Source organism: Balaenoptera acutorostrata, chromosome 21 (genome assembly GCF_949987535.1).
Source record: "Balaenoptera acutorostrata chromosome 21, mBalAcu1.1, whole genome shotgun sequence".
In the NCBI taxonomy this organism is placed as follows: Eukaryota; Metazoa; Chordata; class Mammalia; order Artiodactyla; family Balaenopteridae; genus Balaenoptera; species Balaenoptera acutorostrata.
Genome location: NC_080084.1, coordinates 39,033,379 through 39,060,397, shown reverse-complemented (window position 1 = coordinate 39,060,397; position 27,019 = coordinate 39,033,379).

The window sequence follows — 27,019 nt, the reverse complement described above, 5'->3', positions numbered from 1 at the left end:
AAGCCTTTGCTTACACATCGCCTTCTCGGCGAGGCACCCTGACCTCCAGCCTCTCTTCAAGCCTTTGCTTACACATCGCCTTCTCGGCGAGGCACCCTGACCTCCAGCCTCTCTTCAAGCCTTTGCTTACACATCGCCTTCTCGGCGAGGCACCCTGACCTCCAGCCTCTGTTCAAGCCTTTGCTTACACATCACCTTCTCGGCGAGGCACCCTGACCTCCAGCCTCTCTTCAAGCCTTTGCTTACACATCGCCTTCTCGGCGAGGCACCCTGACCTCCAGCCTCTGTTCAAGCCTTTGCTTACACATCACCTTCTCGGCGAGGCACCCTGACCTCCAGCCTCTGTTCAAGCCTTTGCTTACACATCGCCTTCTCGGCGAGGCACCCTGACCTCCAGCCTCTCTTCAAGCCTTTGCTTACACATCACCTTCTCGGCGAGGCACCCTGACCTCCAGCCTCTGTTCAAGCCTTTGCTTACACATCACCTTCTCGGCGAGGCACCCTGACCTCCAGCCTCTGTTCAAGCCTTTGCTTACACATCGCCTTCTCGGCGAGGCACCCTGACCTCCAGCCTCTGTTCAAGCCTTTGCTTACACATCGCCTTCTCGGCGAGGCACCCTGACCTCCAGCCTCTGTTCAAGCCTTTGCTTACACATCGCCTTCTCGGCGAGGCACCCTGACCTCCAGCCTCTCTTCAAGCCTTTGCTTACACATCGCCTTCTCGGCGAGGCACCCTGACCTCCAGCCTCTGTTCAAGCCTTTGCTTACACATCGCCTTCTCGGCGAGGCACCCTGACCTCCAGCCTCTCTTCAAGCCTTTGCTTACACATCGCCTTCTCGGCGAGGCACCCTGACCTCCAGCCTCTGTTCAAGCCTTTGCTTACACATCACCTTCTCGGCGAGGCACCCTGACCTCCAGCCTCTGTTCAAGCCTTTGCTTACACATCGCCTTCTCGGCGAGGCACCCTGACCTCCAGCCTCTCTTCAAGCCTTTGCTTACACATCACCTTCTCGGCGAGGCACCCTGACCTCCAGCCTCTGTTCAAGCCTTTGCTTACACATCACCTTCTCGGCGAGGCACCCTGACCTCCAGCCTCTGTTCAAGCCTTTGCTTACACATCACCTTCTCGGCGAGGCACCCTGACCTCCAGCCTCTGTTCAAGCCTTTGCTTACACATCGCCTTCTCGGCGAGGCACCCTGACCTCCAGCCTCTGTTCAAGCCTTTGCTTACACATCGCCTTCTCGGCGAGGCACCCTGACCTCCAGCCTCTCTTCAAGCCTTTGCTTACACATCGCCTTCTCGGCGAGGCACCCTGACCTCCAGCCTCTCTTCAAGCCTTTGCTTACACATCGCCTTCTCGGCGAGGCACCCTGACCTCCAGCCTCTCTTCAAGCCTTTGCTTACACATCACCTTCTCGGCGAGGCACCCTGACCTCCAGCCTCTGTTCAAGCCTTTGCTTACACATCGCCTTCTCGGCGAGGCACCCTGACCTCCAGCCTCTGTTCAAGCCTTTGCTTACACATCGCCTTCTCGGCGAGGCACCCTGACCTCCAGCCTCTCTTCAAGCCTTTGCTTACACATCGCCTTCTCGGCGAGGCACCCTGACCTCCAGCCTCTCTTCAAGCCTTTGCTTACACATCACCTTCTCGGCGAGGCACCCTGACCTCCAGCCTCTCTTCAAGCCTTTGCTTACACATCGCCTTCTCGGCGAGGCACCCTGACCTCCAGCCTCTCTTCAAGCCTTTGCTTACACATCGCCTTCTCGGCGAGGCACCCTGACCTCCAGCCTCTCTTCAAGCCTTTGCTTACACATCGCCTTCTCGGCGAGGCACCCTGACCTCCAGCCTCTCTTCAAGCCTTTGCTTACACATCGCCTTCTCGGCGAGGCACCCTGACCTCCAGCCTCTCTTCAAGCCTTTGCTTACACATCGCCTTCTCGGCGAGGCACCCTGACCTCCAGCCTCTCTTCAAGCCTTTGCTTACACATCGCCTTCTCGGCGAGGCACCCTGACCTCCAGCCTCTCTTCAAGCCTTTGCTTACACATCGCCTTCTCGGCGAGGCACCCTGACCTCCAGCCTCTCTTCAAGCCTTTGCTTACACATCGCCTTCTCGGCGAGGCACCCTGACCTCCAGCCTCTGTTCAAGCCTTTGCTTACACATCACCTTCTCGGCGAGGCACCCTGACCTCCAGCCTCTCTTCAAGCCTTTGCTTACACATCGCCTTCTCGGCGAGGCACCCTGACCTCCAGCCTCTCTTCAAGCCTTTGCTTACACATCGCCTTCTCGGCGAGGCACCCTGACCTCCAGCCTCTGTTCAAGCCTTTGCTTACACATCGCCTTCTCGGCGAGGCACCCTGACCTCCAGCCTCTCTTCAAGCCTTTGCTTACACATCGCCTTCTCGGCGAGGCACCCTGACCTCCAGCCTCTCTTCAAGCCTTTGCTTACACATCGCCTTCTCGGCGAGGCACCCTGACCTCCAGCCTCTCTTCAAGCCTTTGCTTACACATCACCTTCTCGGCGAGGCACCCTGACCTCCAGCCTCTCTTCAAGCCTTTGCTTACACATCACCTTCTCGGCGAGGCACCCTGACCTCCAGCCTCTCTTCAAGCCTTTGCTTACACATCGCCTTCTCGGCGAGGCACCCTGACCTCCAGCCTCTCTTCAAGCCTTTGCTTACACATCACCTTCTCGGCGAGGCACCCTGACCTCCAGCCTCTCTTCAAGCCTTTGCTTACACATCGCCTTCTCGGCGAGGCACCCTGACCTCCAGCCTCTGTTCAAGCCTTTGCTTACACATCGCCTTCTCGGCGAGGCACCCTGACCTCCAGCCTCTGTTCAAGCCTTTGCTTACACATCGCCTTCTCGGCGAGGCACCCTGACCTCCAGCCTCTCTTCAAGCCTTTGCTTACACATCGCCTTCTCGGCGAGGCACCCTGACCTCCAGCCTCTCTTCAAGCCTTTGCTTACACATCACCTTCTCGGCGAGGCACCCTGACCTCCAGCCTCTGTTCAAGCCTTTGCTTACACATCGCCTTCTCGGCGAGGCACCCTGACCTCCAGCCTCTCTTCAAGCCTTTGCTTACACATCACCTTCTCGGCGAGGCACCCTGACCTCCAGCCTCTGTTCAAGCCTTTGCTTACACATCGCCTTCTCGGCGAGGCACCCTGACCTCCAGCCTCTCTTCAAGCCTTTGCTTACACATCGCCTTCTCGGCGAGGCACCCTGACCTCCAGCCTCTCTTCAAGCCTTTGCTTACACATCGCCTTCTCGGCGAGGCACCCTGACCTCCAGCCTCTCTTCAAGCCTTTGCTTACACATCACCTTCTCGGCGAGGCACCCTGACCTCCAGCCTCTGTTCAAGCCTTTGCTTACACATCGCCTTCTCGGCGAGGCACCCTGACCTCCAGCCTCTCTTCAAGCCTTTGCTTACACATCGCCTTCTCGGCGAGGCACCCTGACCTCCAGCCTCTCTTCAAGCCTTTGCTTACACATCACCTTCTCGGCGAGGCACCCTGACCTCCAGCCTCTCTTCAAGCCTTTGCTTACACATCGCCTTCTCGGCGAGGCACCCTGACCTCCAGCCTCTCTTCAAGCCTTTGCTTACACATCGCCTTCTCGGCGAGGCACCCTGACCTCCAGCCTCTCTTCAAGCCTTTGCTTACACATCGCCTTCTCGGCGAGGCACCCTGACCTCCAGCCTCTGTTCAAGCCTTTGCTTACACATCGCCTTCTCGGCGAGGCACCCTGACCTCCAGCCTCTGTTCAAGCCTTTGCTTACACATCACCTTCTCGGCGAGGCACCCTGACCTCCAGCCTCTCTTCAAGCCTTTGCTTACACATCGCCTTCTCGGCGAGGCACCCTGACCTCCAGCCTCTGTTCAAGCCTTTGCTTACACATCGCCTTCTCGGCGAGGCACCCTGACCTCCAGCCTCTGTTCAAGCCTTTGCTTACACATCGCCTTCTCGGCGAGGCACCCTGACCTCCAGCCTCTGTTCAAGCCTTTGCTTACACATCACCTTCTCGGCGAGGCACCCTGACCTCCAGCCTCTGTTCAAGCCTTTGCTTACACATCGCCTTCTCGGCGAGGCACCCTGACCTCCAGCCTCTCTTCAAGCCTTTGCTTACACATCACCTTCTCGGCGAGGCACCCTGACCTCCAGCCTCTGTTCAAGCCTTTGCTTACACATCACCTTCTCGGCGAGGCACCCTGACCTCCAGCCTCTCTTCAAGCCTTTGCTTACACATCGCCTTCTCGGCGAGGCACCCTGACCTCCAGCCTCTGTTCAAGCCTTTGCTTACACATCGCCTTCTCGGCGAGGCACCCTGACCTCCAGCCTCTCTTCAAGCCTTTGCTTACACATCGCCTTCTCGGCGAGGCACCCTGACCTCCAGCCTCTGTTCAAGCCTTTGCTTACACATCGCCTTCTCGGCGAGGCACCCTGACCTCCAGCCTCTCTTCAAGCCTTTGCTTACACATCGCCTTCTCGGCGAGGCACCCTGACCTCCAGCCTCTCTTCAAGCCTTTGCTTACACATCGCCTTCTCGGCGAGGCACCCTGACCTCCAGCCTCTGTTCAAGCCTTTGCTTACACATCGCCTTCTCGGCGAGGCACCCTGACCTCCAGCCTCTGTTCAAGCCTTTGCTTACACATCGCCTTCTCGGCGAGGCACCCTGACCTCCAGCCTCTGTTCAAGCCTTTGCTTACACATCACCTTCTCGGCGAGGCACCCTGACCTCCAGCCTCTGTTCAAGCCTTTGCTTACACATCGCCTTCTCGGCGAGGCACCCTGACCTCCAGCCTCTCTTCAAGCCTTTGCTTACACATCACCTTCTCGGCGAGGCACCCTGACCTCCAGCCTCTGTTCAAGCCTTTGCTTACACATCACCTTCTCGGCGAGGCACCCTGACCTCCAGCCTCTCTTCAAGCCTTTGCTTACACATCGCCTTCTCGGCGAGGCACCCTGACCTCCAGCCTCTGTTCAAGCCTTTGCTTACACATCGCCTTCTCGGCGAGGCACCCTGACCTCCAGCCTCTCTTCAAGCCTTTGCTTACACATCGCCTTCTCGGCGAGGCACCCTGACCTCCAGCCTCTCTTCAAGCCTTTGCTTACACATCGCCTTCTCGGCGAGGCACCCTGACCTCCAGCCTCTCTTCAAGCCTTTGCTTACACATCACCTTCTCGGCGAGGCACCCTGACCTCCAGCCTCTCTTCAAGCCTTTGCTTACACATCACCTTCTCGGCGAGGCACCCTGACCTCCAGCCTCTCTTCAAGCCTTTGCTTACACATCGCCTTCTCGGCGAGGCACCCTGACCTCCACTGGAACCGCACTCCGCCTCTGCCTTCCTGGCTCTGATCCTGTGCTTTCGTTCTACTTGTATGTTTTTTTCAATGTGTCACTTTCTAACTTGCTATGATTTATTTAGTATGTTTACGGTTTGTTTTCCATACCCTCCGGGAGAATGTGGGAACTTGTTTTCTTTCGCTGATGTACCCCAGTACCTAGACCAGGGCTGGCAAATTAAAAACATTTTTAAATTGATATATTCCAGTGATTTGCACATATGTTTAGAACTCTACTGCATATGTTGTAGGAGGAGGGATCTAAAAATAAATTGCTATTCTATCAGTTACGTCAGGCTCTTAATTTCGATGTTGCACCATTACTGTTGATATTATCACGCACAACAGCCCAGATTGCCTTTCATATAGTCCATTTATAGGTTTTGATTCCAGTTCGGTCCATAAAAATGTTACTCCACCTGGGTTACTAAAGGACTGGATTTGTACCTCAAGGTCTACTTAACACATCCCCTCCAGTCAGAGACGCTTTTTGGCAAAACTTCTCTTTTTTTGTAGAGAGCAGGTGAATCAGTGAATATGTACAATAATGTGCAATGAATATGAATCTCAATCCACAGGTTCAGTAAAGCGTAGAAAACTGCATTTCCTTATTTTCTGTACATCAGCTTAGTTCTGAATTCAACACATGATATCCCTGTGGTCAGGAGCTTCAACCTCAGCCAAGATTGTGTTGAGGCCCTGGGTCTTACGATCGCAATAAGACGCTGGCGAGGTCCCTGCCATCCCTGGGTACCCGTCTAAGATATTACCCCAGCCACATGGTCTTACGTTTCAGGTCTTTGTGACTTGGAATTTGAGAATTTTTAGGGAGACTGGAGTTCACTGTTAGAAATTCAGCCTCCTTAAAAAGCCCAATCCAATCATTCTCCCTAGGATCTTTCTGGGGAACACAAACTAATATTTCAATGTTGACACTTCAATAATTTTTTCTACTTCTAATGATGGAGTAATGAGTTTGCAGTCTTTATTACAGAGAGAGAGAGATTATGCTATCTTCTCTCTCTGCTAAGTGTCTGGAAAGTAGTTTCCCATACCTTCTATCTCCATTTCCTCTGTAGCATGAAGAGAAAAAGTAATGATGCTAGTTTGCTAAGTGATCATTCTGAATGGAGCCATAAGCCATTTACCCACATGGCAGCAGAGAAGTCGCTGCTATGGCCATGATCATAGTAGTCCATCAGATCGAACTTACACACTTCTCAGCAGCTATGTCAACCCTCGGACACTGGGAATTATTAAGAGAGTGGGTCCTTTTCCTAGTGATCTGCTCATGCTAAGTTAGTACATACCAGCTCTCTTGTCTTGGCTAAGCATTACCAACCTTGATTTTATCTAGCTTCTTGTTAAAAGGACTATGCTGAAGGGAGCAATAAGGTCTGTTTTAATAGAAGAATATTGTTAAAATGTAAAAAAACAAACTTAGTTTAAAAACCAGTATAGCTTCTCTACAGCAGGTACATGAAGAAAAGGTGGAAGGCATCGCAGACCTGGCTGGGGAAGCAGAGGCAGAGAAAGGGTTCTGAGTAAGGAATGATGAGCAGTCTCCCCATGGTTCCTGGTCCACAGGAAACGGCGTGATGAGAGCAATGGAGAAGAGGTGAGAAGGGGAAATTGGTAGGGGGTGAGTGACCTTGAGTGACGGTCAGAAAAGGTTGGGTTGATTCATAGGCAATAAGAAAGCCCCGTAAATGCTGGGTGAGGAAAAGGGGACATGAGTGTCCTTGTGCTTTAGAAAGACTGACCCTGCACTGGGTGTGCTGTGCTGGAGGTGGTGCAACCAGCAGTGACTGATAATCCAGATGGAGGTGAGCGCACCTTGGAGATAAAGGGCAGGTCGGAGATACGTGAGCAGACTGACACAGGAAGTGAAGAAAGGAGAAGAAAGGAGATGAGCATGAGTAACAAGGAGGCCGTGACACTGGAAGGCCAGGAAAAGAGCATTCCCAGATCCGGGCGTGGAGAGCGACACGTGGCGATGGCTTTGTCAGGAATCAGTCCCTAAAGATGTGCATGTAGAACTTGTTATTATTATTATTACTGGTCTATGACCAAAGGTTTTCTGATTTAAGCCAAGGAAATTATAAGCCACGTATATTTGTAAAAAGTGAAAGAACTGCACTGGTACAAGTGACAGCAGTGCCACTGCCCCGCCCACGCCCCTTTGGGCACTCGCTGTCCTATGCGGGTTCCTCACTGCACCTGCCCGCCCCGTCTGCCCGAGGGTGGTTCCTGGATGCAGGGGTGAGGCAGCAAAGTGGCAGGACAGGCCAAAGTGCCGTGCAGCTGAGGCACCTGGGGGAGCCCTGAACCAGTGACAGAAGGGAAACGGTGGACAAACCCTCCAGCTTCCTTGCCCTCGGGTGGGACAGCTCTGGAATGTTCCATGCAGTCTCTTAGAGGTCCCCAGTAGAGTTCCTTGAAAGCCTCTTAAGGTCCCCAAGTTAACACCTCTTTATTGAACCTTCTGTTTCCTTCTTCCTCCACCTCACTTTTCCATTTCCCTCCAAGGGCTTGCTGACATCCCTTTCCAATTAAACCACTCAAATCTTGCCTCAGGGACTGTTTCTAGGGAAACCCAAAACAAAGGACATCCGACAATTTCAAACATTACACACAGTACTTGTGACAACCAGATTCCATTAGCCCCGAGCCCGGCTCGCCGCACCTCTCCTGGCCAGGCCGCATGCCCTCTGCTTTCCAAGACGTTAGCCCCAGGATGCCTGAAGCCAGTTTTCCCCAAACCGTCTCATGTTTATATCTGATAGCTCACTTTTCCTAGTACCGATTGCTTTTGTTACTGGTAGCAGGGTCAAAAGGAGGCCCTAACCCCCAAATAACTTTTATTTCTGGTTTTAAAATGGAGGAAGCCTGGTGACCACTGGCTTGTTCTCTATATCTGTGAGTCTGTGTCTGTTTTGCTCTATTCATTCCTGTGTTTTTTAGATTCCACAGAGAAGTGAAAACATAGGGTATTTGATTTTGTCTGATGTATTTCACTAAGTATAAGAGGATTAAGAGGTACCAACTACTAGGCATTAAAACTACTACTACTATGAGGGTGTGTTCCCAGACACCCCCTGCTCCCCGTGACTCTCACAGCGGAATTTTATAACTGGGTTCCACCAGGTAAGTCACTGCTTCCTTCTTGGCTTTAGGATTTCTGCACTGAGCTTTGCCCGGTGGGGATGGATGGGAGTAAAGGTAAAATGGTAGGGCTGGCTGGAAAGAGTAAATAATACAATCGGTGGACATGGGGATGACGCAATTATTATTTTGAACACAGCCCTATCTGCTGTTTCTGTTAACCTTCGCTGAGTCCATCAGATATTTACGACCATAATTGCATGCAAAGAGCCAGGAATTCTTCCAGACTGGCTGCCCCAGGATTGTGGATGCGGATGCCACTTCCTGGTTTTCCTGCTCTTCCTCACTCTCTCCTCTTCCTCCCCCCGTCCTTGTGCATTTCTTTAATCAATATATTTTGAGTGCTTACTACATGTCAGGCACGTGCTAGGTGCAGGGGATAAAGCTGGAAACAGAACAGACCTAATTCCTGTCCTTCTGGGGCTTGGTCTGTTCTTTGCAATTCCATTCCTGATCTAAAAATACTACGTGTTGTATTGCATAATAAACATTGACTCTATGACAATTATTTTAGCCTCCTGAATATCATTTACAAATCACCAAGAAGGAAGCCGTGGCATAAAAAACTTTAACCTCCCACCACCCCAATTTTGGGGGCATTTATTGTAGGATATGCATTTGTAGCTAACAAAAAATAGAGTTTATTTTTATTTATTTTAAATTCTCCAAATACATGGTACGGAGCAAACCCAGAGTTATTCTTTTGGTCAAAGGCAGGCTGGCAAACCATGATATAAGCGGCCAGCAGCAGACAAGGCCGAGAAATGCTGAGACAAAATGCACGTGGGAGAACAGACAAAGGAAACCCACGGGGCCTCTGTAACTCTGATTAAGTGGGCCCCTGAAATAACTTTAAAATGTAGACTTTAAAAGATATATCATACGATCACATAAAGGAGGTGGTTATGAATCTGATGGGGGAAAAAGATTCTCAAGGAGAGTTCTAAAAACTGCTTGATGTTAAGCAGATGCATTATCTTTTGGATTGAACCCTAGGAAGTGAAAGTTTTAAGATGATAGACAAAAGAGTATTTTTTTTTTTCTTTTATCTTGATCGTTGGGATAAAGTTTCTGTCAAAAAATTCTAAGGTGAGCAGTGATGAAACTAATTTTAGGTAGGTCAAAAAGCTTAATTATACGCTGTGTAGCCTTTTAATAAATATGCCACAGAAATTGACATGAATTCCCATGAAATAAAATTCGGTTTTATATTGGAAATTTCATGTATAACGATTATTTATATACACATTTTAATGCTCACTATTATTTAAATGACTTCTGGTAATTTAGATTTAGGAATCAATGAAAGTCATATAAAACATATGTCTAGAAGAATACTATTTAGCTTTTATAATAAGCAAGTGTTTGAGATAAGGGTGTTAACTGAAAGCTATCAATTATAGCTCAGAGATTTGCTTTCTGAAATTATTCTAAGAGGAACAAATGAGAAGCTGTTTTGGAAAGTTATATTATAATTAAAATCAGCCACAAAGTAACTCAATTCTATTTATTTCTCTAAACCTCATTTACTTGAATCTTGCTAATAAATAAAGAACACAGCTTAATTTATCTTTCATTTAAATCAGGTAACAAATTAACAAATTAAGTTCTGAGTTTCTTAACTGTTACTGGTCAGGTGGTATCCAAACTTGCAAAATGTTTATCTACCTGGCTGAGATTTCTGCAAAGTGAGAAACAGACCTTCCATTTTAATATAGTTACTGAAATAATAGCACCTTATTTGGTTTGGCACCTACAAATTCGTTGTGTATTTTAACACAATAGATCACAATATCTTTGTTGTGAAACACTGGTAGATTTCATTTAGAAAATTTTACTTATTTTACAGATTTAGGTATCCTGAATTCATTTGCATTCTAAAGTCTTTCTTTATGTGAGAGTGACAAGACAGGTATTACAGCTAATGCTCATGATATGTGTCGTACATGAAAAAAAGTGTCATATGTCATGCATTTTACGGTGGTGAAAAGTTGAGAAAGACTGATGAAACCACCATATACTACCATGTTTAATGGTCAGTATATATCAATATTCCAATTTTAAAGAGCAAATCAGAAACATTAAATAACTTGACTCAGGTCATATGATAGGGAAAGGGGTTAAATTTTCCAGTCTTAACTATAAGAGCTTTCAAAGAACCAAAATATTTGCAAGAATTGTTATAAAACATAAAGGACTTTACTAATTTTTAATAATTGGGGTAAAGTTTCCAAGCAATTATCAGTAAATATCAATTTTAGTCAACACTTATAACAGCAGTAGAATAATATGCTTAATTGGATTTTCTGGATCTCTAACTTCTCATTCCTTGTTTTGAAGTTAAAAATATATAAGCTAATATCAAGTTTCAAAAAGAAATATACATATATATACATATATATGTGCATGTGTGTGATGTACGTGTGTATATGTAATGATTCCAATTTTATTTTTAATTGCAGTAAGAACAGTTATCAGGAGATCTACTCTCCCAACCAATTTTTAAGTGTATAATACAATAATTTTAACTATAGGTACAGTGTTGTACAGTAGATCTCCAGGACTTATCATCTTATATATCTGAAATTTTATACCTGTTGAATGGAAAAAAAATACTCTGAAATAGTAACAATGATTACCTGTGGGTGGCATGATCATTAGCTATTTTCCTCTCATTAAAAAATAATTCTGTATTATATGTGGTTTTCTTTTTGGTCAACTGCACTGTTACCATTCTAGATACTTTTCATCAGTGAGCTTTTGTTTCATGAGCCAAGATAAAAATGCTTAAAGTGAAACAAAGAAGAAAGCAAAGAGATAGGCTCTGTCTTTGCTTCTTGCCATTGACAGAGGCACCAGCTCGGATTAAGTGATCCCTAACCCAGAGGTCCCCAACACACCTCAGTGGCACGTGACCTTCACCTGGCAACAGCCAACAACAAACCCCGGTACGGCTGGACAGGACCTACTGGGGAAGGCCAAGCCTGGTACTTGCCAGCCAAGAAGGGAGGCACAGGCTCTGGGCAACCACTTTCACCTGTAGATGCCGAAGGCCATGTTAGTCCAGGATGGATCTCTCCGAAGTGTGGCATCTAGAGGTCTCCATCCAGGTTCAGAGAACGAAGTTTCTGGATAACCTCCATCCATCCCTATGGACTGAGAGGCAGAAGGACCGAAGTGGTCCTCTGGTGCCCCGAATACTGGGACCTGAAGGGAACCTGTCAGCTCACAGCAAGGCACAAACCAAGAACTAGAGCTTAGGAGCAGAACCCCAGTCCTTGTGAGGCGGCTGGAGAGGATAAGGCACCGTCCCTCTCTTTGGAGAGGATGAGCTTGGGCCTTAAAACAAGGCAAAAGCCCACTTATGTCAAGCGCTGGGACTCGTGCAGGCTGGCAGCCCAAACTGGTTGAATCACGCTGTCCTTAGTCCAGAACTGGGCGGGCTCAGCCTTCGCAGTGGCTTTGAGTAGGCAGAATCTTACCTCCCCTTATTTACTGAGCAGCAATGAAACATTCCTCAGGTTTGAGTTTGTGCTATGCCACAGGGAAAACTTAACCGGGCTCTCTTCTTCCTCCTAGGGAGAAATGGTAAGCATGTGGCAAAGTCCAAGGCAGCAGGAAAAGGGATAAGGACCAGGCGAATGCCCCTTATCCCATGGAACGCAAGTATGGAAAAGGCAGACGATCCTGTTTAAAGACTAGATTTGCTTTATGGTGAAAGGAAGCTTGATAGATTTTAAACTGGTTCTAGAAATTGAACATTCTCTAAAAATAATAGTAGCAACTAACATCTATTGGGTCATTTATTGCATATCCTCCACATTCTAGGCACTGCTCTAGGTACAGCACATACAGAACTTAGAGCCCCACAATAGTCCTGAAAAGCAAATATTATCATCTCAATCTCACAGAAGAGGAAACTAGGTAGATCCATGACAGGCAGGTGGCCGGCTGGACCAATATTAAAACCCCATTCTTCCTGTTTCCAAAGCTTGTGCTGCTTGTTACGATGCTTTGAGTATCTCAAATGAGACTGAAAAGTCGAGGAAAAGTGTGGTATGCCCAAATATCCAAACCACCTCTGTAATTATAGCTACTGGACAAGACAAAAGTGGAAGAAAGCCTTTCATCCAAAGTGTCTGCTACTGAAACAGCTGCATTAAAGATATTTTAAAAGGGTTGGTGTGGCAAGGGAACAGCAAGCTGGAGAGGGAGGGAGGGAGGGAGGGGGAGAGGGAAGGGGGGAGGGAGGGGGGGAGGGAGGGGGAGAGAGAGAGAGGCATTCAATCTTCACAGGCAGTTGTGCAGGAGCCAGAAAAACAATCCTGTGTTCCTCAGATACTCTAAGAGGCGACACAGGGGGGTCAAAGAAGGGCCTTCATCAGTCAGCTCAAGATAACGTTCTGCTACTTTTGCGTCTCCTGGCACAGTGGAACTGAGAGTCGATTTCCTCTCCTTTGTGGACAGGACCTTGCACTTTTCAAAGACAGACTTGTTTTCATTTTCTCAAGGATGAGGGCGGTGTTGGTCCACAATGCCTTCAAACTATATCCGAAATGGGCATTTCACTCTCTGAGCCTTTACTATTTCTTTGGAGACCTTACCTTTGCCCTCCAGCCTCCTGCGAGACAAGCTTATTTCAGTTCCCTTTTTAGTCTCCTGGATTTGCTTGATTCGGAGAAGACAGAAGACGTAAAGTAAAATTTTGATGGATTTTTCATCCTTCTGCCTGCTTGACTTTTGTATAAAGTGAGAAATCTGCTCAACGTGAGCTGGGGCCTTCTGAGAGAATCTAATAGAGAAGATCTGGGGAGGGCTTGGAGCACAGCTTCATAATATTATGTAAAGAGAAATACCACTCCACATGGCCCTCCACCAAATGTCTAGAGGGCAGACTCATGACTGAGTCACCATTTTTTTTCTATCCCCGCCATCCAAAATTGAATGACACAGAGATCATTTTTGATATCTACTGAAGAAATCTCCTTGCCTAACTCACTCTCCTCAAGATCTGGTCTCAGCCCTTCTGAGGATTGTGTGCTGTGACACCTCACGAGGTCTCTGGTTTCATTTGGGGGAAAGAATAACTGTAGTCTTTGTTGTTATCTTTGGAAAGAGTGACACGGCTGCTGGTTTACAGTCAAATTGATATGCAGGTATTGTAATGAATTGATAAAGAATGATAGATTTCAAAAGTCACTATTCTGTCACCCCTCATGGAATAATGTTTCTAGGCAATGATCGATCATCTCAGGATACTAAGACTTTTAGGTGGAAGGACAGGGAACTTTACAGGGAGGACCAGACAGATAACACCTGAACCCACTGACCAATCTAACATCATCACTCCAAGTGAGACAACTGATGAGATGCCATAGAGGTTATTTAGCACCACCTGTACGGAATTTCTTGCCCATAAAAAAAAGTTTTGAATCTCATCAACAAAGAAATGGCATTAAAAAGGGAACGAGATTATTATAGAATACAAAAGATATAGAACAAAATGCACTGCTTAACTCTTGTTTGGATCCTGACTTAAAACTATAAAAAGACATTTTTGAGACAATCAGATACATTTCACTATGGACTGAATGTTAGCTGATATTAGGCACTTACTTTGTGATAATGGCATGGTGGTATTATAAAAACAAACAAGTGATAATTAAGTGTCCTTATCAACACTTTCTTTTAAAGTATTTGTGGTTGAAATTAGTTGCTTTAAGGTTCTTTAGCAATAAATACATAACAAATAATGTACAGGGAATAAACGAAACAAGATTGGCAAAATATACTCACTACTTTTGTACATACTTGAGAACGTCCTTAAAAAAATTTAAAACATTCAGGGCTTTTATCATCTTGTTCAAAGTACCCACCCCTCTAAGTAAGATGTCCTGGGGCATCTTACCCATGGAGAAAAGCAGGAGTACAAAGGATCAAGTGCTCAGAATGTGACTTCTGTGATGGCTTTTTTTCCTTTTTTTCAGTAAGAAGTAACATTTCACTTTTTCCTCCAACTCCAAAGACTGATTACGACCTATTTTTACCTTCATAAATGAATTTATTTTCGTAGTTTTGTAATTAAATTTTTACAACAGCAAACTTGTATCAGGAAATATTTAAAATATTTAACAGAAGATGTAAGCTTTTTAAGTTTGAGAATTTTATTTTTAACTTTATGTTCTGACTATAAATCTTCTAAGAACTGTTCATATGTTTCATTGGCTTAGAGACTTCAGCTTGTCAAGAAAAAACCCGAAGGTCATTTATACAAGTACCATATTGAACTTTTTCATAAAGAGGGCTTGCTTTCCAAACAGAGACTCCTCAAACTCAACCAATCAAAGTAAATCTTTTTCCACATTCTCCTTCCCTTTCCATTTTAATTTTCATGTTGTTATCCGGAATGTTTGCCCCTCTATCTATGTTTACACTCTCACCTGTTGCAAATGCGTGTTTTCTAGTTGAGTTCCTGCTGGTACTTGTTATATGTTGGCAATATTCAGCAGTGTGTGCAGTAAACAAATAGCATCGTATAGACGAGAAGGAGAAACTAACCCCACCAATATACAATAGCATGATGACTTTTTTCTCTTTATATTAAGAAACTTATTAGAGTGTTGAGGGGGTGATGAAAGGAAGAACAGAATCAAGGAGGGATGGCTGGGTTGGGAGAAAGCAACGCTACAGTCCTATACAGACACATGAATGACAAAAGGAAAGAATACAGCAAGACTTTTCTTCAAACAGAATGTGTATGAAAAAGCTCATTCAAGCTAGAGCCATCTGACACACACAAACAAAAGTAGCTGCCACGAGACAGATACAGAAGCTTACCAGAGATGGAGGTTCTGAAAGCTTCGTAAAATTATCCCTCATCTTTCTTACACCCTACGTCCATATCTTACTTTGTTGGTGGCTCAACCATTTCCTGAGAGATTGTGGCCAGGAGCAATGGAGCAAATGTCTCTGTGGCCACCAACTAAGGCAAGAGAGACTTCTATTTCCTGAAACCATCTTGTCAAAGGCCCTAATCAATCTATTTCCTCCCCCCCCCCGCCAAGTACATATCCTACCCTTCAATCTTTGGAGGCCTTTTAGGAGGGACATCATAAAATCAAAAGGTCATTGCTTTAATCTGAATCAATTCAATACAAAATTTCAGAAGAGGTCAGGGCTCTTGGATTTTTTTGGGCTGTCTTAGATGTAGTGTTTTTTTTCTTACATTGAGTGTAAAACACCCCATAAAACATAACAGAAGAGTGAGTAGGGCATTTAGCCTTGACCTATATCTTTTAGGGGTTATCTTCCTAGTGTTAACGATCCAAAATGAATTACTCACAACACACAGAACTCTGTTTTATAAATTCCTTGTGAATACCTAAAGTGATTATTTTTCTTTGCACCTACGTAGATACAACAAGCATCCATTAAGTTTTAATTATCTCTTCTCACCAAGCCTTTCATCTTTGCGTTCTGTCCACTGCCAGGGGCCTTGGAAGACAGAGACTTAGATTTAATATACACAGTCAATTGAAGGACTTACTTTGAGCCATACAGGTTCAGACCTTGTTGACTGAAGCTGTGAGGCCAACACACTCCTACATGCAAAAATTCCAATTCTCTCTGAATTCAAATGACTATATTTTTCTTCGGGAATCAGAGCCAAATTTGGCCTGCAGTGTCTATATCCCTTCTAGAATGGAAACTCGATGATATCAAAGTTTAAAAACAGCTTTCTTTGTTCTTCTGGACAAATTCAGCTTTGAAATTTAACAGAAAATATTGCCTTATGCAGGCACTGGCTCTAAAGGATTATACAACAGACTAAGAGAGAGAGAGAGGGAGAGCAAAGAGGGAAGTTTAGAAAACAAAATATGCAATTAGAATCTTCTTTATATTCAACTAGTCATTGATTTATTTTAATGTATTACTTGTCTTACTGAAATATAGCATTGTTTTGAATTTTATTTGTTTATAGCTACTGAAGGATTGAGCTCCCCATCTGTTTGAGACAGCTCTGTACAAGTGGTATGGCCAAATCTAATTATTTCTCTTGCTACAGTGGTAACATGCTGTATGTTCAGAGGAAATCAATCCTAAAACGTATTCAAAGAAACCTGCTCATAATCCATGTCAAAGCATTCAATAAAATAAACTTCCCTGTCTGGAAAGTCTTGAGATACATTCGAAATTGAGGGTTGGAATAAAAGGGTAAGAACTGCTCTCGCTGGAGTCGCCGCAACAGTTCAAAATCAAAGAAAATCACTCATCCCTCCACAGATAGATGCCGATCCATTTAAAAATCTTTACGTACCGTTTATTTAGTTTTATTTCATTTCCTTTAGTCTACAGTTTGATCAGGAAATTGGTATTTGAGCACTGGCATTTGAATTTTGAGATGGTAAAAACCTGGCACGAAAAAAGTGCCTCTTATTTTAAGCATTGCTTGGGTATCTTGTATACAGTTAGCTGTGACGGTAAGCTTTGCAGCTAGTGTGTGTGTGTGTGTGGGGGGTGTGTGTGTGTGTGTGTGTGTGTGTGTTTAAAGGGGACCATCATGCTATACAACTTCGGCTGGTTTGTGTTATCACATGTAAGATAATGGGCTTTTAAGCCGTACAGCTGGATATTGTTTGGCATTGATACAACCTGTTTTATCCAAACAAAATTCCTTTCCTTAATCCCTTCAGCTGTGGAGCAAACTTTCCTACGTGATGTCCCCTACAAGGAACAGATACAACAATCCCCAAACAATCACCCAACAGACTGGCACATACTGTACTTGCTTGTATGACGTAGATAAGACAGATGCTAAGTCACAGTATAAAAAGTGGAGGGATCAGATCTGCCTACCCATCTTACAAGTATTTTACTCAACTATTTGCTATTAATAAAATTCTGGAATTTGGATTTTGGCTGACATTTTCAAACTTCATTTATATGATAAAAATGATTTGGATGCATTAAAATTAGAGTGGAAGAGGCAATTAGAATAACTTAAAATACAGTACGAGTATTGTAGGTGCCTTGCTTATGTCTAATTTATGTTAGTTATAGATACATATAGATTGGGGTACTACCTCAATATAGTTTAACCTGCCTCTAAACTGTCTTTTTCCAAGTGGTAATATAATTATTGTGAAAATTATAATCTGACCATGTCAGTAAACTGGTGTCTTTCTTCCTTTCTTTTTTTCTTTTTTCTTTACTTTTTGTATTGAAGTATAGTTAATTAACAACATTGTGTTAGTTTAAGTGTACAGCAAAGTGATTCAGTTATACACATATATATATATATATATATTCTTTTTCAGATTCTTTTCCATTATAGGTTATTACAAGATATTGAATAGAGTTCCCTGTGCTCTACAGTAGGACCTTGTTGTTTACCTATTTTATATATACTGTGTGTTTCTGTTAACCCCAATCTCCTCATTTCTCTCTACTTCACCCCGACTGCTATCTCCTATTTCGTCCTTCTTTTTTTTCTTCTTCCCTCTATCTCTCAGTCTGCTCTGGGTTTTAATTTAACATTTTCACTTACACTGAATAAGGATTTTGGCTTAAAATTTAAATTTTATCTTTCCAACACCAATATTAATAGGTCACCATTAATGTACCAGCAAGAGGCCGAGAATGGAGCCAGCAAGATTTTTACTCTTTCAAAGGAAATGTCTAGAAGTTGTATGAACTAACCTTTTGAAATACCCCAAATAACAGCGTTTCTCTTTTTTGAAAATCCTGGAGAAAATAATAGTTTTTTAAAAAAATAAAATCACTGTTCAGATATCTTGAAAAACATTTAAAAATTTAAAAAAAAATTATGTTTGGTAATTTGAAAAATATTTTTTTTTTCTCCATCCAAATTGAGTGCAACGATCCCACTCAATTTTAAATGGTAGAATAACAAAACGCACCATATAAACAATTGAAAATAGTTGCATATTCCCACTGAAGTCTGGCTTACGCACGTGGTGGTGCTTTACTTTTTTCCTTTATTTTGCTCAGTGCCAGCAGGGAAGGGAGGATATAAGTTGATAGCAAGCATCAGGCAGCTTTAAGCAATGGGCACAGTGGTTCCAATTATTTTAAGGTAGTATGTGCCCATGGATAATTGCTTACACACTTACTTACTCCTAATTTGGGTCTCACTGTTCCTAACTAGCTTCATCATACCTCTCTGAGCAGGCCCTTTGCACCCCTGGGCTGAATCAGACATCCAAAGTCATCTATTCACTTGTGCGGCGTTACCATTAGCAATCTGCAATGGCTGTCACAGAGCTCTGTGATCAGCGGGGGGTATTCTGCATGACCAGGGTTGCTGGAGAGAGAACGCAAAAATAACCTTCTGGGAGAAATAAAATATGTAATGAAATCAGTACTTTAAAAAAATACGTGTTCAAGTAAGCTTAAAAGCCCGTTTATTATACTTCCGTTCTAAAAAGTATATATAATCATTTTATGAGCAGTTGATGACTTGAAACCAAGGCCGTCTGTTTCAGTTATAGTATACACAAAATTATATATGTTGGGAGATTTCTCCATTGTTCTATCAGAGAATATCAATCCTCTTTATTTAAAGGCCAGTATATCCCCAGGCAGATTGAGTTTCCATGCTGTTGATTCAGGGCCTATTTCAAGCAAGGGCTGCCGATATGTCAAAATGTATAGTGATTTTGTGATATACATAGTTTTCCAAAGGACAGAGTGAGATCACCAGTCTTAATCCATTTGTGACTTGACTTAGATTTAAAGTTGCCCTCGAGAAATAGCTAGCTGGTATATAAGTGTGCTGAAATATTTTCCATTGAGATAGCTTGCTCTTTATCCTTTAGTTTTTTGATCATGAGTCACTAAAATTATCTTGAAAAACTGGGAAAACATAAGTCCTATTATTAACAGAATTCATTACATTAGAATAAGGCAAAACAGCCTACTTACAATGAACAGTACCATTTTGAGTAATTTGTTCTTTTTGACATTTTCTAAAAGAATAGCTCTCCCTACATTAATGCTAAATAGATGGGAAAAGTATGAAGTACAAGAATATATACAAATTGCATTTTAATTCCTATTTTTCTTTAAAAAATATGTCAAAGATAAATTTAACAGTGGTTTAAATATACACTTTGCTTCAAATGTTTAGGAAATGATGCCTAACACAGAGAAAAATAAAGCCATTAATTTTCCATTTGCATAACTTGCCCTTGAACTTTACTTGACATTTCTCATTTGCTTTTGCAATATAAAGTCCAAGATTCCAGTTTAAAGGATATAAGCATTTGGTTTTGTTTTTGTTTTTGCATTTTTAGGAGCTAGGCATTCATTTTTCTTAATGTCCATTTTATATGGATAGTTTAAGTGCCAATTTAAGTTATATGGGTCTCACATCTATTACCTACACAAATTCCATATATTCTTAATTCTGAAGCCTTTTAAGAAATTCTATTTGGATTATTTTACATGAGAATATGTCTCCAAAGTTACAAAATTTGTAATATGAATTAAAATTTTTTTTCAACTTTTTCTTGGTATGTAAGTCACCCACCCCAGCACACGAAAAGAGAGAAAAAGAAGAAAAAAAATCATCGCAGGAGGCTGTTTTGCAGGTGATGCACTAACAAAGCTGGATACCCTTTGTTGCTTTAATGGAACCCTGGATTTATTAAATTTATTAACTGAATTTAAAATTAAGCCTTTAATTTTATTCCACTCTGTCTCCCTTGCTGCTTCCTCCCTCCCTTTCACCTTCTCCCCTTCCTTCTTTTTTCAAAGGTGTTGAGCAGCCCCTGTTGTAACAGGACTACCTCAGCAGCTGGACGACAGGGTTATTAAAACAGAGGCCCACCCCCACCGTCAGGGAACTTATTCAGGGAGGGAGATGGACGGTCGACAGATACTCACAGGTTCCCGTAATTACAAAGAGTGACAAGGGCCAGGGCAAAACCCACTGGGACCAGGAGTGAGTACACCGGGACACCCAATTTAGATGAAGAGTCGAGGAGAATCCTCCTTGAAGAAGTGACTTTTGCATTTAGTTTAGTGTATGACTACCAAACAACAATAACAACAATATTTTGGGGAAGATATAATAGGTGTAGGATTTCATGCTTGGTTCTGAAATAAAAATCGATAACAATAACCAAAAAATAAAACAAAACCTAAATTCCAAAAACAAAACAAAACATCCAAAGGTATGACTCTTACCCCAAAGGATCTTTATACTTGTATATCATATTTTTACTTGCTATACTTGCATATTATAATGCTATTAATGAATTTAATGCACGGTTCCTATAAGCACAGCTTTTCAAAACACCTACATATATATCCTCCCACTTAATCATACATTCACTTTGTGCCCTGACTAGGTAATTCCTTCGTTTAATAAACATTGATTGATTTTCTACTGTGTAACAACATGTATTCTGATAGTTTCTAGGAATATGGTATTGAAGGAGCATCTGTTGCTGGCTTCTATAACATACAATCTATAACATACAATCTAGTAGACACACAAGGGGGATGAATATCTCTGTGCTAAATTTTCTCTTGGGGATAAACTCAGGGTAGTTTGGCACACATGGGAGGGCCATGCATTCTTGGTCTGAGGTCAAGGGAGGTATACGGTGAGACAGTTACCAGCACACTCATTCCACAGGAGCAGAAACTGAAGCCCATAAATGCTACAGGACTTTCCCAACTTCCAACACCTCGAGAATTTTACCAAATTATTTAAAAATCGTATTTGAGGCAGAAGAAAACAAGTTTATTTACTTAGATCATTATTGTATTATTGATAGTTAATTCAATCTTAATTTAGAATGATATTTATATTCCAAACAGTTTACATAGTTTCACAAACCACCCACCAGCTAGAAAGGCTAACTCAATGCTTGATGATAGAGCCCTAAAAAATAAAAGGAGACAGAAAGACCTGTAAATCTGTCATTTATCTTTGAACTTTTTCCACACTCAACTTTCTCTGCAGGGATACTTAATCATCCCTGCAGCTACCCATATTGGGAAAGATAGAATCAGAGCAGGAAAGATTATGCGACCATACTCAGGAATGAAAGAAGACAACTTTCATCTTAAAGTTCTTATTTTAAGTATAGTCTTTAAGTAGAATTTACCTTCCCTAACAGCCTAAAAGAAAGCTTGAAATATACAAAGGACTTTAGCTCAATGGAGCTTACTTATGAGTTCTAACAAAGAAAGTTAATTTCTTCTAAAGGACTTCATAATATGATAGGAAAAATTATCAGGAGGTAATTAGGAAAAAAGGCACTACAATCTGGAAAGAAAAGCACATCTTATAAGAGATCCGGAAATTCAGCACAATCTTATCTTGAGTTAGAATCCCAGTTGGGATTAGCATTTTTGCAGTGCATTAAAACTGGAATGTTTAGTGCACTGAGCCACAAGGCTGACTTCCTTGATCATTCTCTATCAAAATCCACATTTTAAAATAACAGTACACCACTGGACACAAATTCAGTGGTTTCCCAGAGACCAATTTTTACAGTCAGATGTTAATAAACTAGTGTCAGTATAGTTGGATGATTTAGATGTGCTTGGATTGTCAGGATGTCCAGAGTGGTTCATCACCATTGTAAATGACAGTAGTTCACAGCAATGATAAATGTTTCCTGTCTGCTGATCTACGGGCACATTTAAATTATGTTGCATTACTATTCCGTCTCTTTAAACAAGAAGGAAATTAAGCTTCAAGTTTAATTAAGCATTATTTTAAAAATTGGGTTTTGGTATATACAATTCACCATGTGATTCTTCCAAGTTCTTTCCTTGAGAAAATAGATTGCACGTTTCACTGGGATTTGACCTTAATTAATCTTGTACTTTGTGATCCACCCCCTTGCTGAAATAGTCTTATCAAAAGGAATGCAAGCTATGGGCTAAGATAACAATCGGTCATTAACTTCTGCCTGTGATGCTGGCTGTGGTCCATGGGCATGGAACTCAAAACCTATTGTACACAGTAATGTCCAGCTTAGTGCTCTAGGGCTGAGAGACAAAATAAACTATGCAGAACAGCATCTTTACACAGTCTACATGGATTTACACTAGAGCAAACGATCTGAGACGTTCATAATGCAGCATGGACCTTGGTATCCAGTCCTGCCGTGTCAGATTACACAGGAGGTCGGTCATTGCAGCAATGCCAACTGAAGTCAATAAGCAAAAAAAATCACTTTCCAAATACCATTATTTTAGTAAGAATGATTTACAAAGTTATGCTATCACTTAACATTTAAAAGAAACTCACCATTTCTTTCTGCTGTTTTAGATATTATCCTAGAGCAGCAGGTCACTTTACTGACATAACTTGATTGCCTTCTTTAAATAAGAAGATGCTTAAATTAATAAATATTTGTGGCCTATTGATCTGAAATGTACGTGGTCCACATAAATATGACACATCTGCGGGACTATTCGTATAGCAAATGCCTGGAGCTTCTGAATCTATTATGCAGTGTGGCTTTTCGTTTGTTTGGGTTTGGGGGGATTTTTTTTGCCTGGACATTAAGCACCTCCTCAATATGTTTTTAACTTTGGGAATCTGAGGAATGCCAAATGATGATTTCTTTGCATTTGTGAATCAACCAAAGAAACATCGTGTAACCCCCTGACACAGTGATGATGATCCTACAGTTTTTAGTATCCTTTTTAGATTCAAGAAGACTTTTCTGATCTTTGAATACTTTTCATTCATCTAACATTTACTGCATACCTACTATGTGCTTTGTATTCTTCTAGGTACTTGGAATGCAGCAGTGAACCAAATAGGGATAAAGAATTTAAAAAAAAACACCTGACTTCATGGACCATACATTACAGAGGTGTAGATACACATGAGAGATGGGCATGCAACCTCTGTCACGGGTGTCCACTGAAAACTGAAGACACGTGGGATATTACGATAATATGAATTGCTTTTGTATTTTAGATATCAAGTGATACAGATGCTTAATGTATTATATATAATACCACTTTGATTCCTTTCATTTTGTCTCCATGGAAATAATTTTAGCCTGTATCATTGCAATAGCCTCCTGATCTGGGACCACCTAACTCTTTCTTGACTCAAATTCACTTTGAAAATCAATTTAATTAAAGAATTAATTGTTCAGTGGTGACCATATAGAAGAGAGCTCTGAATTACTCTTCTTAAAATACCCTGCTTTATCATGGCAGCGCTTAGTTAAGTGGTTCTCAAGGCCAACCAGTTCAAGCTAGTCTGCTAAATCTAGTAGACAAGCTCCTGCATAATCTGCCCCCATGTGGCCTTTCCAAACACTTGTCCTGTCACTCCGCAGGTCCTGTTTTATATACAGTCAGACTATCCTTTATATCATCAGATTCCTTCCCTCAGGCTTAGTTCCACCTCTGTTAATTGTACGGCACAAGCCCTCTCAGGCTGAAAGGACTTGAGTCTTCCTACTTGCTGTCCTTCTACCTGGGACAGGGTCTTCCAGGTGTTTTCCTGGCTCATTCTCTCCTTTTAAGTGTGGACCCAAATGTCACTTGTTCGGAGAGGCCTGGGCGTCAGGCTCAATCAGTTCAATTAGCTACAACCTCTGTGATGGAGAAGCAAAGAAGAAAGTGAGAAAAGAAACTAGAAATGTTTGCCCCAAACCCCTAAATTCTGCCCTCCCCTCCCCAATGGGATAATCAGGGGAAATCTCCTTATCTGGAAATGTGGGTAATAAGAATCCCTCCTAATCTTGTACTTATCAATGTCCTAGGATAAGAAAACTGTGGTTTTTGAGTTTAGCCTACTCAAAACCTGTGAGATAAAATTCTCAGTTAATGATTAAAGAGATTAAAAAGAAAAAGTCTCATCCAGTATTTATCTGCAATGTTAAACTAAAAATATCAACCTAAGAAATAAAGCCATACATAAGTGGTCAATTGATTTTTGACAAAGGTGCCAAGGTAATTCAATGGGGAAAGAATACTCTCTTTAATAGGGTACTGGAAAAACTATATATCCACATGGAAAATAAAATATATCTAGAGGCTTGCCATGAACTATAAAGGAAAATTAACTCAAAATAGATTATATAATAAATACAAAAATTCAAATTATAAAACTTCTGGATGAAAACATAGAAAATCTTCATGACTTTGGTATAGGTAAATATTTTTTAGGACAGAAAAAGAAGGAAGTATAAGATAAAAGAAATTGAACTTTATCAAAATTAACATTTGTCAAAATTAACCATTAAGAAAATGAAAGTGAAGCCACTGGCCAAGGATTAGTATTCAGGATATTAACAAATGCTTTCAACTCACCAATAAAAGATAAACAATAAAAAAGGGCAAAAAAATGTGAATGGACACTGGCAAGTAAAGATAAACAAACAGCCAACAAGCACATGAAAATAAGCTCAATATCATTAGTCATCAGTGAAGAGAAAATTAAAGCCATAATGAGATATCACTGCAAACCCATTTCAATGTCTAAAATTAAAAAGATTAACCACACCAAGTGTTGGTGAGGAAGTGGGACAATTGGAATTCTCATCAACTGCTAGTGGAAAGGTATAGTGGTACCACCACTTCTAAAAACAGTTTTCCAGTTCTTTAAATAAAATTAACATATGCTTACAATATGACTCAATAATTCCCTCTCTAGGTATTTGCCCCAAAGAAATGAAAACATATGTCCTTACAAGGACTTCTGTTCACAGTAGTTTAAATTAGAAATAACTGAAATACCCACTAACAAGTAAAAGGATAAACAAATTGTGTTATATGTATTCAGTGGAATAATACTCAGCAATAAAAAGTTACATGCTCCTGACACATGCAACCACATAGACACAAAAGTGCATATACAGTATAAGTCTATTCACATGATATTCTAGGAAAGACTCACCTATGGCGGCAGAAGGCAGATCACTGGTTGCCTGGGAGGATGGTCGGGTAGGATTGACTGGGAAGGGTCACAAGAAAACTTTTTGGGGTGAAGAAAATGTTCTCTACCTTGATTGTAACAGTGGTTAAATGACGTATAAATTGCCAAAATTCACTGAAATATGCACTTAAATGAGTGAATTTATTGTATGTAAATGACGCCTCAATAACCTTGAATGAAACCTTCAAAAACTACAAACTTGAGTTTATATTGCCATTCATGGTTTATACAATTCCTTCACACACATTATTTTCTACCTTGTGCAGGCAGATCTAAGCATGAAGAGGTACGGTTTTGTTGGTTATTTTGCTGTATCCATGGTCCTGGGAGAACAGCCTGGACTGTGAGATATAATAGTGGTGGGGAAGGTGTGTGTGTGTGTGTGTGTGTTTGCACGTGCATGCACGCTCACAGGTGTATATACGGAGCGTGGGTATAAAGTATCTCACTTCTGTGTTCAGGTCTTATGTATGGTGCCTGGACCTTTGCAGAGGTCATCAGCACCAACATCATCATGATCTTCATCATCTTCATTATCCAAACCACACACAATAATAAGAGCATCCACTACTTGTGGTTAGATCGAGGATGAAATTGGAGAGCAGACAGAGCGTGATTAGGGCAGTACCTACCAATGAGCAAATACACAATATGTGGTAACTACCATTATCGATCCAATGTCACCCATCATACTTCAGTATCTTCATATGTAAAATTAAGATAAAAATAAAATCTGACTTTCAAGGTTGCTGTGGGAATCAAATGAGATGAGTTCACATGAGCTATTTATGTGAAATCACTAGCATTAGGAGCCCCATCAAGCCATGGCCAGTCTGACTGTTGAACATACATAACTGTAGCCCAGGACAAAAAGACCTTCTCAGGAAGGCTCTAGAGTGCTGATGAGGTCTCTTCCCTAGCTGAGAGGGCTAAGTTAAGACAGTAAGAACTCTGCTCTGGAATCCCCTGCCTGGCTGATTGCTCACTTTTTGCAAACTCTTGAGTCCAAACTTGAGGTCCTCCTTTAGGAAAACCTACGAAGCCTCATCCACACACGTACATCTGGATCTCAAATCCCCTTTGTTCTATGTGTTGGCTGAGCTGGAAGTACCCCAAAGTGAAAACACCTTAAGTCATGTCTGAGTCATTATTTCTTTTTAGTCCTTTGTAGGATGGCCGAGCTCAAGACCTAATGAAATGTCTGCTTTCTTCCCTTCCTGATATGTGTCCATCATTTTACACCATTTTGTCTCCTCCTTCTCTGCCTGTAAAGAGCCTCCTTTCTGGAACATGAGAACATAATTTAATTGCTGCTGCTCTGAATATTCTTTGCTTAATGTGTTGTACAGTAATTCAATTACCAGTGTCAGAGAGGTAGAAGACTTCCTTAGTCTATTCGTTCAATTAGAAGAGAAAGAAGAAATCGAATTTCCATGTCTACCTAAAATGGAGTGTGGCTTATGCAACAATTTCCAGATAAGCCTCTTTTTCATCACACAAACAAAGAAAGCACAACCTCTATGATTTAGAAGAAGAGGAAGAAGAAGAAAAAGACC